We start from the raw sequence: 11,798 nt of genomic DNA on the forward strand, positions 1-11,798 counted from the left end.
GACTCCAAACTGCTGTTAATTCTTTGGCCAGTCTTAGTCAAAACGTTATTGGAGTTAGAACCAGACCAGTAAGTGTGGGGTAAGTGTGGGTAGTGTTAATCTTCATGTAAACTAGAAAATGATTTATATTCAAGAGAAGTACGGGGCAGCACCGTAGCATGGTGGTTAGCATAAATACTTCACAGCTCCAAGGTCCCAGGTTCAGTTCCCGGCTGGGTCACTGTCTGTGCGGAGTCTGCACGTCCTCCTCGCGTGTGCGTGGGTTTCCTCCAGGTCTCCGGTTTCCTCCCACAGTCCAAAGATGCACATATTTTAGGTGGATTGGGTGGGTTAGGTGGATTGGCCATGCTAAATTGCCGTTAGTGTCCTAAAGATAGGTTAATGGGGGGGGGGGGGGGGGGGTTACTGGTATAGGGTAGGGTGATCATTGCTCGGCACAACATCGAGGGCCGAAGGGCCTGTTCTGTGCTGTTACGTTCTAGGTTCTATAAGTCTCGCAGATGAAGGTTTAGAATGTACTGTTACACTTTATTCAGGTAATCAGCTGAGGAACGGGTTGCGGGAAAATATCCAAGGTCTATATTTGCATAATAAGGCAATGCTAATCATCAGCACGATACTGACATATCCACCAAGAAATAGAGATCAGTATACATTGGAATTCCATGTTACGTTTGAATTCCAATCACAAATAAATGTATTTGAATTTAAACAACCTAATAGTTATGAGTAGAGAGAAGGGCTGATGTTCTTTACATAACGGAAGGAAGTGCATGGGTTGTGCGGAACATTGAGTGAAACAAGTCAAATTTTCAAATATATGACGAATAATGTAAACAAAACCTAGCATGAACTCCCTACCCGTGATCCACTCAAGATGTTACGCATAATATTCGTTTGCAAGAACAGGTTTATTGCGTCGCAAAGATCAGCGGCAGGTCTGAGCCTCGGGAAAGTTTCAGAAACCAGAGGCTACGAAAAATCTTTATTAAAAGTAAAAAGGTACATTATTCGAGGAACGTCGCCACAAACACAAATGTAAAGCAGGTTTGAGAAAAATTCCGAGGAGCTGTTCAGCTAAGATGCTCATACTAATGTCCAAAAAGCTGGTTTAGTTCCCTTTTCAGCTTAAATGTAATTCAGAGTTGCTTCCTCAACCTGCCGCTGAGAGTAGAATACAATTACAAACCGCCACTGACAATAGAGATCCAGGAAAAGAGCTCAGGGTCAGGCCAGAACGAACCATCAACAAACAATCATCCAAAAGCTTGCTTTGAGGCAGAGCACGAATGGAATGGAACAGCCGCGCTTCCAGCAGTATTTAAAGTGGAAGGAAAGCACGTAACCGAAGTGCTGCTTCATTTGCATCAAATAAAGGCGAAATGAACGTGAATAGTAGCGTTCTGGTAAGATATTATTAAAATATCTGCATAATAATACTCTTCCTGCAATGATACTTGGAAGTTGCCTCAATCAGGAAATTATGGAGCTAGCAGAGGCGACATTCCACAGCATTTATGGTACAAAATAGTCATCTGCTCATCAAAATATTTTTACTGCAGACATGTTAAAGCACCATCTAATCGTAGGTGAGACAAAAACGAAATGCCGCAAATGTAAGAGAGTGATGAATATATCCGATATATAATTTACGAGAAACATCGTTAAGCAGAAAATGGGCAGAATGCCGAAGTTGTTGTCATAGGTATTGGCAAATGCAAATAGCATCGACACATTTAATGCAAGAATTTAATGAGCCTAAGAGAGACATAAATTGAACTGTTGGAGCCGATAACCTCTTTATTTTCTTTGTGTTTACTGCACAAACATGGCATTGCTGCATTACTCTGTAAAAGCCTTGAAATGCTAAGCGAGTCATGCATAATTCGTGCAGACTGAACCAACATAATTGTTGCATCAAAACTGATCCTTGTACTGAATATAATATATTTCTTCCCCTCTACCTATCTCTTAGCCTCTCTCTCCGCAGATGTTGACAGTCCGTTTGAGCCTGCCACAATTTTTCAGTTTTAGTCCGCAGTTCCAAAACCCACTCTTATCTCCTTCTGCAAGTGAAAAAAACCCGGAATAGAACACCGGAATACATGCACGTGGCCACGTGACAAGCACCCCGCCAGGCATGAAAACAAGATGTCCTCCGCCATATGTCACTTCCCACACCAACCACTCCCATTTCAGCGATCCTTCCTCCCCAGCCCCAAAGAAAGATACAGACCATTCAGCGCTCCCCCATACCTTACTCTTGAAAACCCCCACTGCTCTCCAGTTAACTTACGCGCCCAGCTAGCATGTTGGCCTACGCCAATGGTCTCTGACAACCGCTCATCCCTCCCACCAACCCTCCCAGCTGCTAGCACCAAAGAGGCATTAAAGAAAGCTCACCGTTACTGCTTCTTCGTAATCTGACCGAATCCACCCAAATTATGTGCCCCACAATTTAAACCGACCTCCCCTCCAATGTCCTCGCACTCCTCCCAGTCCATGATCTCTCTTAAAGTCCATCACCTCCTACGGCGAGTCAAAATAAAAGTCCTGCTTTTGTTGCATCACCCACAAGTGGGCGGGGTAGAACACGGCAAACCAGTCCCTTCTTGCAGAGGGCCGCCTTTACCTGATTATAACCTCCCCTCTGCTTGGCCAGCTGTGGACCCAGATCCTGGAAATCCGCAGCTCACTCACATTCCAAGTGCATCTCTTGCTCTTCCTCGCCCAGCTCAAGATCTTTTCTTTATCCTTAAACCCATGCAGCCTCATTGGCATCTCCCTCAGTGGTTCCCCACTTGCCTCCTCCTCATCGCCCTGTGCGCCCGTTCCACTTCGAGGGGCCGGTCAAAGGCCCCCTCGCCCATCAACTTCTCGAACATGTGCGCCACAAAATTGGCAGTCTCCGCACTTTTGCTGCCATTGGGCAGCGGAACGGCAACAGATTCTGCTTCCTAGAGGGGTTCACAAGGCCCTCCAACTTCTCCTTCAGCATTTTATTGTTCCTCAACACCATCCCCACCTTCGTCTCCAGCGAAGTCAGCTGATACCGCCACTTTATGGATCGTCAGGTCCTGAGCCTCGTGCCTCTGATCCACCCACTTGATCACCAGTCGAAGCGGCTCCACCACCTTGGCAAAATCCCCTAAGGCCTCGTTCCTCTGCTGCTGAAGTTTGCAATTTTCTCCTGTGTCGCACCACAAAAAACGTTCTTGCTGCAACTGCTCTCTCTTCCTCGTGGCACTCCTCATCCGATGAGTCGTACACTAGCGTCTCAGAAAGTATTCCATTCCCTGGACACCCATGCACCATTTGCCCTGAAACACCACACAGTTCGGGTGGGGAAGGATAGAAAACATCTACATCGTTCGGGAGCCACCAAGTGTGTGACAACTCATGCACTCCATGGCGACCACTGGAAGTCCAGAAGTAATCCAATTCTTGACTAATAAGGGGGAAAATGGTTATCCAGGGTAGGTAGGAATATGGAGTTGAGGCTGCAATCATGTCAGTCATGATCTTATCAAATGATGAAGCACGTGCGAGTGGCTGAATTACCTGTCTTTCCCTCTAACTCTCTATTATTCAGTATCTGCCCTCTCGTTTTCTCTCTCCCTCAGGAGCTTTTCCTCCTTATCGCCCTTTATGTGTCCCTGTTCTTGACTCTAGCTGTCTTACTGTGTTCTTATTCTGCAGAATTGTGGACTCAGGTAATTGTTACGGCACATAATCAGGCCATTCGGCTTAATATGTCCGTGCTGCATCTCCCAAGCTGAAATTCATGTGCGGTCTTATCCCAGCACTAACTCCACACTTTCCTCCTTTACAGATAATCACAAAATCAGAAACAATTACGTCATTGAGGAAGTACACTGTGATCGACTAACGAGCCGCCCAGCCGAATCCAACTTTCCATTAGCCGTGGAAGTTATAGGACTTCCTGTTATCTCCAGACGAATTTCGAACGAGTTGATAATTTCTGTCTCTACCCGCATTTCTGGCAGTGAGTCCCGACCCTACCATCCTCTGCTCAACGAAAACGTTTTCTCAACTCCCCTCTAATTCCTCTTTGAATTTCGTTAATCTATTACACCCTCGTTGCTGACCTACTGTTAAGGAAAATAGGCCCTTTCGATCTACTCTCTCCGGACCTCTCATAACATTGTTTACGTCGATCAAATCACTCCTTAGTCTCTGTCCCAAGGAAAATAATCTTACTCTATCCAATCTTTCCTCATAGCTGCACTTTTCCAGTCCCGGTAACAACGGCATGAATCTTTTCTGCACCCTCTCTGATGCAATTTCATAATTTCTAGAATGAAGACACCAGAGCTGGACACAATATACAGGTTACAGCCTGACTAGTGTTTCCTATATTTCCAGGGTAACCTTCCATGCTTTTCGTATCTACCCAGTTTGCCAAGTGAGATCTGGTTAAAAACGTTGCTACAATGTAGAGAGACCATATGAACAGTAGAATCGTTATTAATCATCCTTGTTGAAGACTTAAATAATTCAATAGGATCTGAATTGTGGTGGCATCATGCTGCAGTTGGTTGAAATGACAGAGGACAATCCTTTGAAAGCAGAGGCTGGTGGGGTGCAAAGTCGGGAATCTATCATGGGAGGCAATAGGATATGTGAGAGTAGAGGTGCGGGAAATATTTCGAACTTGGTTGAGTACCGTGTCCACCACCCTGCGAGATGTGGACAGGTTGTTGTGGAATCCTCTGTTAAAGAAAACAATGACATGTCAAAGGAGCTAATTTTGAACGCAGCATCGTCAATATAGAAGTGACGGATGCTGAGAAACTGGAAGAATCTGATGAAGTCCTTACATGAAGCAATGTCTGAGTCGCTGTAGTCAAGGTAGCCATGGGAGTTGTTGGAATTGTAATGAATATTGGTTGTTAGCCTATCACTGAGAATGGAGACAGAGGTTAGGGAGGATACGGGAAGCTTCGGAGCTGCACCATATAAGGCGAGATAGAACGTGGATATTGAAACCAAAATTGATAATGTTGTCCAGGTCCGGAGGCGAGCATGAAGTGGCACCAATTCAGCCATGGATGTAGGACTGGATTCCGGTTTCCCCCCCATACCTTTGATTCCTTTCTCCTAAAGTGCAATATCTAATTGCTTCTTGAAACAAGCAATGTTGTGCCCTCAACGATATGTCAGAACAAATCCCATAGGCCGCCCTGTCACGGGGCGGAAAAATGTGTCCTCATCTCTATCCGAAATAGTCTACTACGTAACCTCGGACTGTGACGCCTAATTCTGGACACACCAATCATCGAGAACTTCATTCTTGCATCTAGCCTGCCTAGTCCTGCTAGAATTTTATAGGTTTCGAAGAGATCCTTCTTCATTCTTAGGAACTGCAGCGAATATAATCCTAACCGAGTCAATCTCTCCTCGTACCTCAGCCCCGTCACCCTAGGAATCTTCTGGTAAATCTTCGCTGCAGTCTCTCTAGTGTAAGAACATCTTTTCTCAGATAACGAGATCAAATTGCACACAATATTCCAGGTGTAACCTCACCATGGCCCTGCATAATAGCAGCAAGACATCCTGTAGTGGAATCCTCTCGCTGTGAAAGCAAACATGCTACTTGCCTTCTTTATCACCTGCTGTACTTGCATGCTTATCTTCAGTAACTGGTACGAGGACACCTGGATATCGATGCACATTCCGTCTCCTACTTCATGGCCATTCAGATATTAGTCTGCATTCTCGTTTTTGATACCAAAGTAGATAACTTCGCATTTCTTCAAATTATACTGCATCTGTCATTCATTTGTCCACTCACTCAGCTTGGCCAAATCGCACTGAAGGGTCCCTGCATCCCCATCCCAGCCCACTCTCCCCCCAACTAGTTGTCATGTGCACATTTAGAAATATTTTGTTCCCTCATCTAAATCATTCATTTATATTGTGAACAGCTGGGGCCCTAACACCGACCCCTGCCATATCCCACTAGTCACTGCCTGCCAATTTGAAGAAGACCTGTTAATTCCTTATCTTTGTTTCCTGTCTGCCAACTAGTGGTCTATCCAGCTCAATACACTCCCCCTCATCCCAGGTGCTTTAATTTTACACACTAATCTCTTATGCACGACGTTGTTCAAAGCCTTCTGCAAGTCCAAATTTACCACATCCAAGGGCTCCTTGATTTGCCCCTCATAAATCCATGCTGACTCTGTCCGATCCTACTACTGCTTTCTAAGTGTTCTGCTATATAACCTTTGATGATGGACTCTAGAATTTTCCCCACTACCGACGTCAGGCTTATTGGTATCCTCTCGAGCTCCATTTTTAAATAGTGGAGTTACATTTGCTAGCACTCAATCTGCAGGAACTGTTCAGAGTATGTAGAATCCTGAGAGGATGACCAGCAACGCATCCATTATTTCGTGAGACACTTCCTTAAGTATTGTGGGACATAGATTATCAGGGCCTGGAGATTAGCCTTCAATTCCATCAATTTCGCCACACTCTCTCTACTAATAATCATCTCCTTCAGATATTCCTTCTCACTAAACCCTGCGTTGTCCAACATTTTGTGGTATCTGATTTGTGTTCTCATTTGTGAACACTGAATAAAATTGTGTTTAGTTGCTCAGCTATTTCTTCACCCGCTTTGATACATCCCACTGTTTCTGACTGTCAGGGGCCTATATTAGTCTTCACCAATCTTTTTTTCTTTTCGAATCGATAGAATCTTTCGGTCAGTTTTTATGTTCACTGCAAGATTACTCTCGTACTCTATTTTTTGAATCTTAATTAATCCCTTGGTCTCTTTGTTGGATACTAAACTGCTCCCAATCCCCAGTCCTATTGTTTTTCTTGGTGGATCTGTATGCTGCTTCCTTGGGTGTCTCTAATTTTCATTGTCAGACATGGAATGGCCACCTTTCTCATTTTAAGTTTGTGTCAGACAGGAGTAAAGAATTGTTGCAGGAATAAATAATGGAGGCACGGTAGCACATTGGTTAGCACAGTTGCTTCATAGCTCTCGGGTCCCAGGTAAGATTTCCGGATTGGGTCACTGTGTGGACTTTGTACTTTCTCCCCGTGCCTGTGTGGGTTTTATCCGTCTGCTCTGATTTCCTCCCACAGTCCAAAGATTTGCAGGTTAGGTGGATTGGCCATGCCACATTGTCCTTAGTCTCCAAAAAGTTAGGTGGGGTTACTGGGTTACGGGGATAGGGTGGTGGTCTGGACGTAAGTAGGATGCTCTTTCCAAAGCCTGGTGCAGACTCGATGCACCGAATGGCCTCCTTTTGCACTGTAAATTCTATTCATTCTCTGAGAAATGCTCCACTGTCATCCCTTTAAGTAATGTTTCCAAATTGATAGCCAATTTGCGCCTCAACATACCATTGTCGTTTCCTGATTAAGATTGAGCACCCTAGTCTGAGAATCAAGTACTTCACACTACATCTTGATGATCAATTCTGTCATATTATGGTCCGTCACCGCCAATTGGGCTCGCACAACTGGGTTCCCAATGCTTCCGTTCTCATTACACAGTACCTTGTCCAGGATTGCCTGCTCCTTAGTTGGCTCCTCAATGTATTGGTCCAGAAAACCATCGCATATAGATTCCAGGAATTCCTCCTCTACGGTATTGTGACTAATTTGATTTGACCAATCTATGTGCAAATCAAAATCACCCATAGTTACTGATGATCCTTTATCGTATCCGTCTCTAATTTCCCGTTTAATACCATTCCCAATATCACCACTGTAGGTTGAGGGTCTATATACGACGCCTACTAACATTTATTGCCCGTTGGTATTTCTCAGCTGTATCCATATGGATTCCACATTGTCAGAGCTAACATCTTTCCTCACTATTAAGTACATTTCCTTCTAAACCAGCACTGCCATTCCACTACCTTTTTCATTGTGCATGTCCTTCCGAAATACTGAATACCCCTGGATGTTCAGTTCCCATCACTGGTCACCCTGCAGCCATGACTGCGTAATCCCACTAATATGATACCTGTTTACTTCTATTTGCACGATTAATTCACCCATTTTATTGTGCATGTTAAGCTTATTTTTCTAACATTATTTGCTCCGTATCCAATATTTTTCACTTGTAGCACTTATTTAATCTGGCCCTTGGTTTCTCTGCCTATCACTTTTCTCATTCCCCTTTCAGTCTTTTGTTCTTCCCCTTGTTTTCTATTTCTCTGATTCCCAAACACCCAGATTACAAGGGCATCCAAGACATTAATTTGTCTTTATCTAATTATACTACATGGAAACATAAAGTGAATTTGGATGATTTCAGAGACTAAACGTAATATCAGTTTTTATTTACAATCTATTAATTGCAGGTTAGTTAACTCATCGAGGGTGGATGCTGTGCGAAATATTAAAATAAATATATTAATTTTCTCAACGCGAATTTAGCTAACCCTCCAAGGTAGAATTATTTTGGCTTTGAAATAAATAATACATTTGATAGACTTTTCAGAAATGAAATATTAATTCGCATTCCATGGAGATAAGTGATACAAACAGCAAAAACGAAAGAGAAGACACTCCCATTAATAATATTACAATTGGAATGTACAGGATTGCTACATTAAAATGACGTAATCAAAATGGGAAGTCAATTGATTTCATTGTTTTGAAAGCAAATTTTATTCTCTCTGCACACTGGCATCTTTCATAGTTGCATCTCGGGATCAACCAATTTATTGTTAAATCGATTTTTTTCAAATCAGTGTGCCTTGGCTGCATAACTAAGATTTGCTTTTAAAAACAATGGTTTATGAAAATGTGTTGATTCGTCTTGCACGGAGTTGGAGCCTGCACAGAAAGCATCATTACTGGCCATTGAACAATGGAATTCTACTAATTATACGTGTGGGAAAGAAATGTCAAAGTTATGTTTTCTCTTCACATTTGAATTGATGCAATACCAAAGGGCAATTAGACGAATTTCAGTGTCTAGCTTCAGCAGTGGAGGACCTATATTTTTGGGTCCCTGAAGCTTGAACTGTTATGGGGCCCCTTCGCAACCAGCAACGAGGTCTGGATAATCACTGTTATATTCTTAAATGGGGTTGTTCCACGACAGATCACAACAATTAAAAAAAAGATTTAACCACTACATCGCAGATTTTGATGAAAATTGCTGTACTGGCTTATCCCTCATGTCAAAGTCACTGGTGTGAATGAAAAAATCCCTATGCCTTGTAGTTTTCGAGTTATGGGGGGATGAAAATTAGGGAAGTGTTATATACATGCATGATGCATCGTAGAATGATGAAGTGAAACATAGAAAAGACCACAGTCAATATAATCTTTTAGTTTAGACACTGTGATGGGCAATATTAGGGTACCGCGGTACCTAGGTGGGATGTACCTTATACTATAGTATGAGTGGTGGAACCTGCCTGCTGGTTCCGCCCAGCAGGCGGAGCATAAGAGTCTGTGTTTCACCGACAGCAGCCATTCTGTACCAGTGCTGCTGGGCTGACTACTTGTTCATCAAAGCGTTCAATTGGACTAAAATCTCACTTCAGTAGTGATTGATCATGTACCAATCTAATGAACAAGAATTGAAGAATGGCTGCTCTCCGCATCAAGCCAGAGTGTCTACAAATCAACCCCATGCAGCAAATGCAGCAGCAACTTTTAAACATTGGCTGGCATGTTCCAACGGGTACATCAGGACGGCCCCGACTACCCCCATGGAGGAACAGAAAATGCAAGTCCTCCACTTAAGGGTGAGCCCAGAAATCAAAGACGAGGACGATTTCGAGGACACAATGACTTTGTTAAAAGAGCACTACGTCCACACTGTGAATCAGTTATACGCTCGGTATCTTTTAACTACCAGACCGCAGATTCCAGGGGAATCAGGGGACGATTTGTACCGTGCATTGTTAATGTTAGGTAGAAACTGTAACTGTCCACAACTCGCAGCCAAGGACGACACCGAACTCTTAGTACGGGATGCTTTTGTTGCGGGCATGCTGTCCTCTAAAATCCGCCAGAGACTGCTGGAAAATGACACAATAGGGCTTAAAGAGGCACGGAAACTTGCGCACTCCCTAGGTATAGCCTCCCACAACGCCCAGGCATACTTTCCCGACTGCGTGGTACCCGCATGGACAGGGTGGACCACACCCGCGGCCGATTCCAAAGCACTCCTAAATTCCCCACAAGTTTGTGCAGTGCGTCAGCCTGGAAAGCCCGGGGGGGGGGGGGGGGGTGCTATTTTTGGGGGTAAAATAAACACCCCTGGCAACACTGACCGGCCCGATCCTCAATCTACAAGGGCTGCGGGAAGAAGAGGTACCTTCTGGCAGTATGACAGGCCCAGTAAGCAGCCATTGTCCCCACATGTGAACCTGGCGCGCTGCCATTCCTCTTCTCACAGGCCATGTGCATTTCATGGGGGCAACCATCTTGGATGATGTCTCAGGACCCGGACTCGGCTGGCCATTTATCGCCTGATGAGATCTCCCTCCGGCCATGTGCGATTCATCAGGGCAGCCATCTTGGATGACATCTCAAGACCCTGACTCCCGGTGGCCTTGTATCGCCCGACCTGATCTCTCATCTTCTGCCACAACTTGCCTCAGTAACACTGGACCAGTGTCGGCCCCAAACGCTTTCAACCGCTTCAAAGTTGGTACTCATCAACGGGCACACGACATCCTGCTTGCTTGCCCTGGGAGCATGGAGAGCTTCATCCATCCCAATACAGTAAGACCCTGCTCCCTCGCTATATACCCGATTAAACAAAATATCTCCCTGGCTTCTGGTTCCCACACTGTGGAGATCCGGGGGTACTATATTGCGAACCTCACGGTCCAGGGCGTCGAGTTCAATAACTTCCGACTCCACATCCTCCCCCATCTCTGAGCTGCCACACTCCAGGGACTGGACCTCCAGTGTAACCTGCAAAGTGTAACGTTCAAATTCGGCGGCCCATAACCCCCTAATTGTCAGCGGCCTCGTGACCCTCTAGGTCAACCCACCTTCCTGTTTGCAAACCTTACCCCCGATTACAAACCCATCGCCACCAGGAGCAGAAGGCACAGTGCCCAGGAACGGACCTTCATTAGGTCGGAAGTCCAACAGTTACTAACGGAAGGCAGTATCGAGGACATCAACAGCCCCTGGAGAGCTGAAGTGGTGGTTGTAAAGACTGGGGCGAAACATAGGATGGTCATAGTCTACAGTCAGACCATCAACATGTATACGCAGCTCGATGCGTACCCTCTCCCCCGCATATGTGAAATTATCAACAACATAGCGGAATACAAGGTTTTCTCCACAGTAGACCTTAATCAGCCTACCACCAGCTCCTATTCGCCCGGATGACCACATGTACACTGCATTCGAAGCAGATGGCCCAGTCTACTAGTTTCTAAGGGTTCCCTTTCTTGTCACAAATGGAGTCTCGGTCTTCCAATGGGAGATGGACCAAATGCTTCGGTCTGCGGGCCACGTTCCCGTACCTCGACAATGTCACCATCTGCAGCCATGACCAGCAGGTCCACAATACCAACCTCCGCAAATTCCTCCACACCGCAAAAATCCTTAACTTAACCTATAGCAAAGACAAATGCTTGTTTAGCCCTGATTGCCTAGCCACCGTTGGCTAAGTTGAGTATGATGGAGTCATATACCCTGATCCCAAATGCATGCGGCCCCATGGAGTTTCCCCTCCCTGAATGTTGCATGGGCTTCTTTTCTTATTACACCCAATGGGTCCCCAATTATGCGGACAAGCCCCGTCCACTAATCCAGTCCACAGT

Source organism: Scyliorhinus canicula, chromosome 13 (genome assembly GCF_902713615.1).
Source record: "Scyliorhinus canicula chromosome 13, sScyCan1.1, whole genome shotgun sequence".
NCBI lineage: Eukaryota > Metazoa > Chordata > Chondrichthyes > Carcharhiniformes > Scyliorhinidae > Scyliorhinus > Scyliorhinus canicula.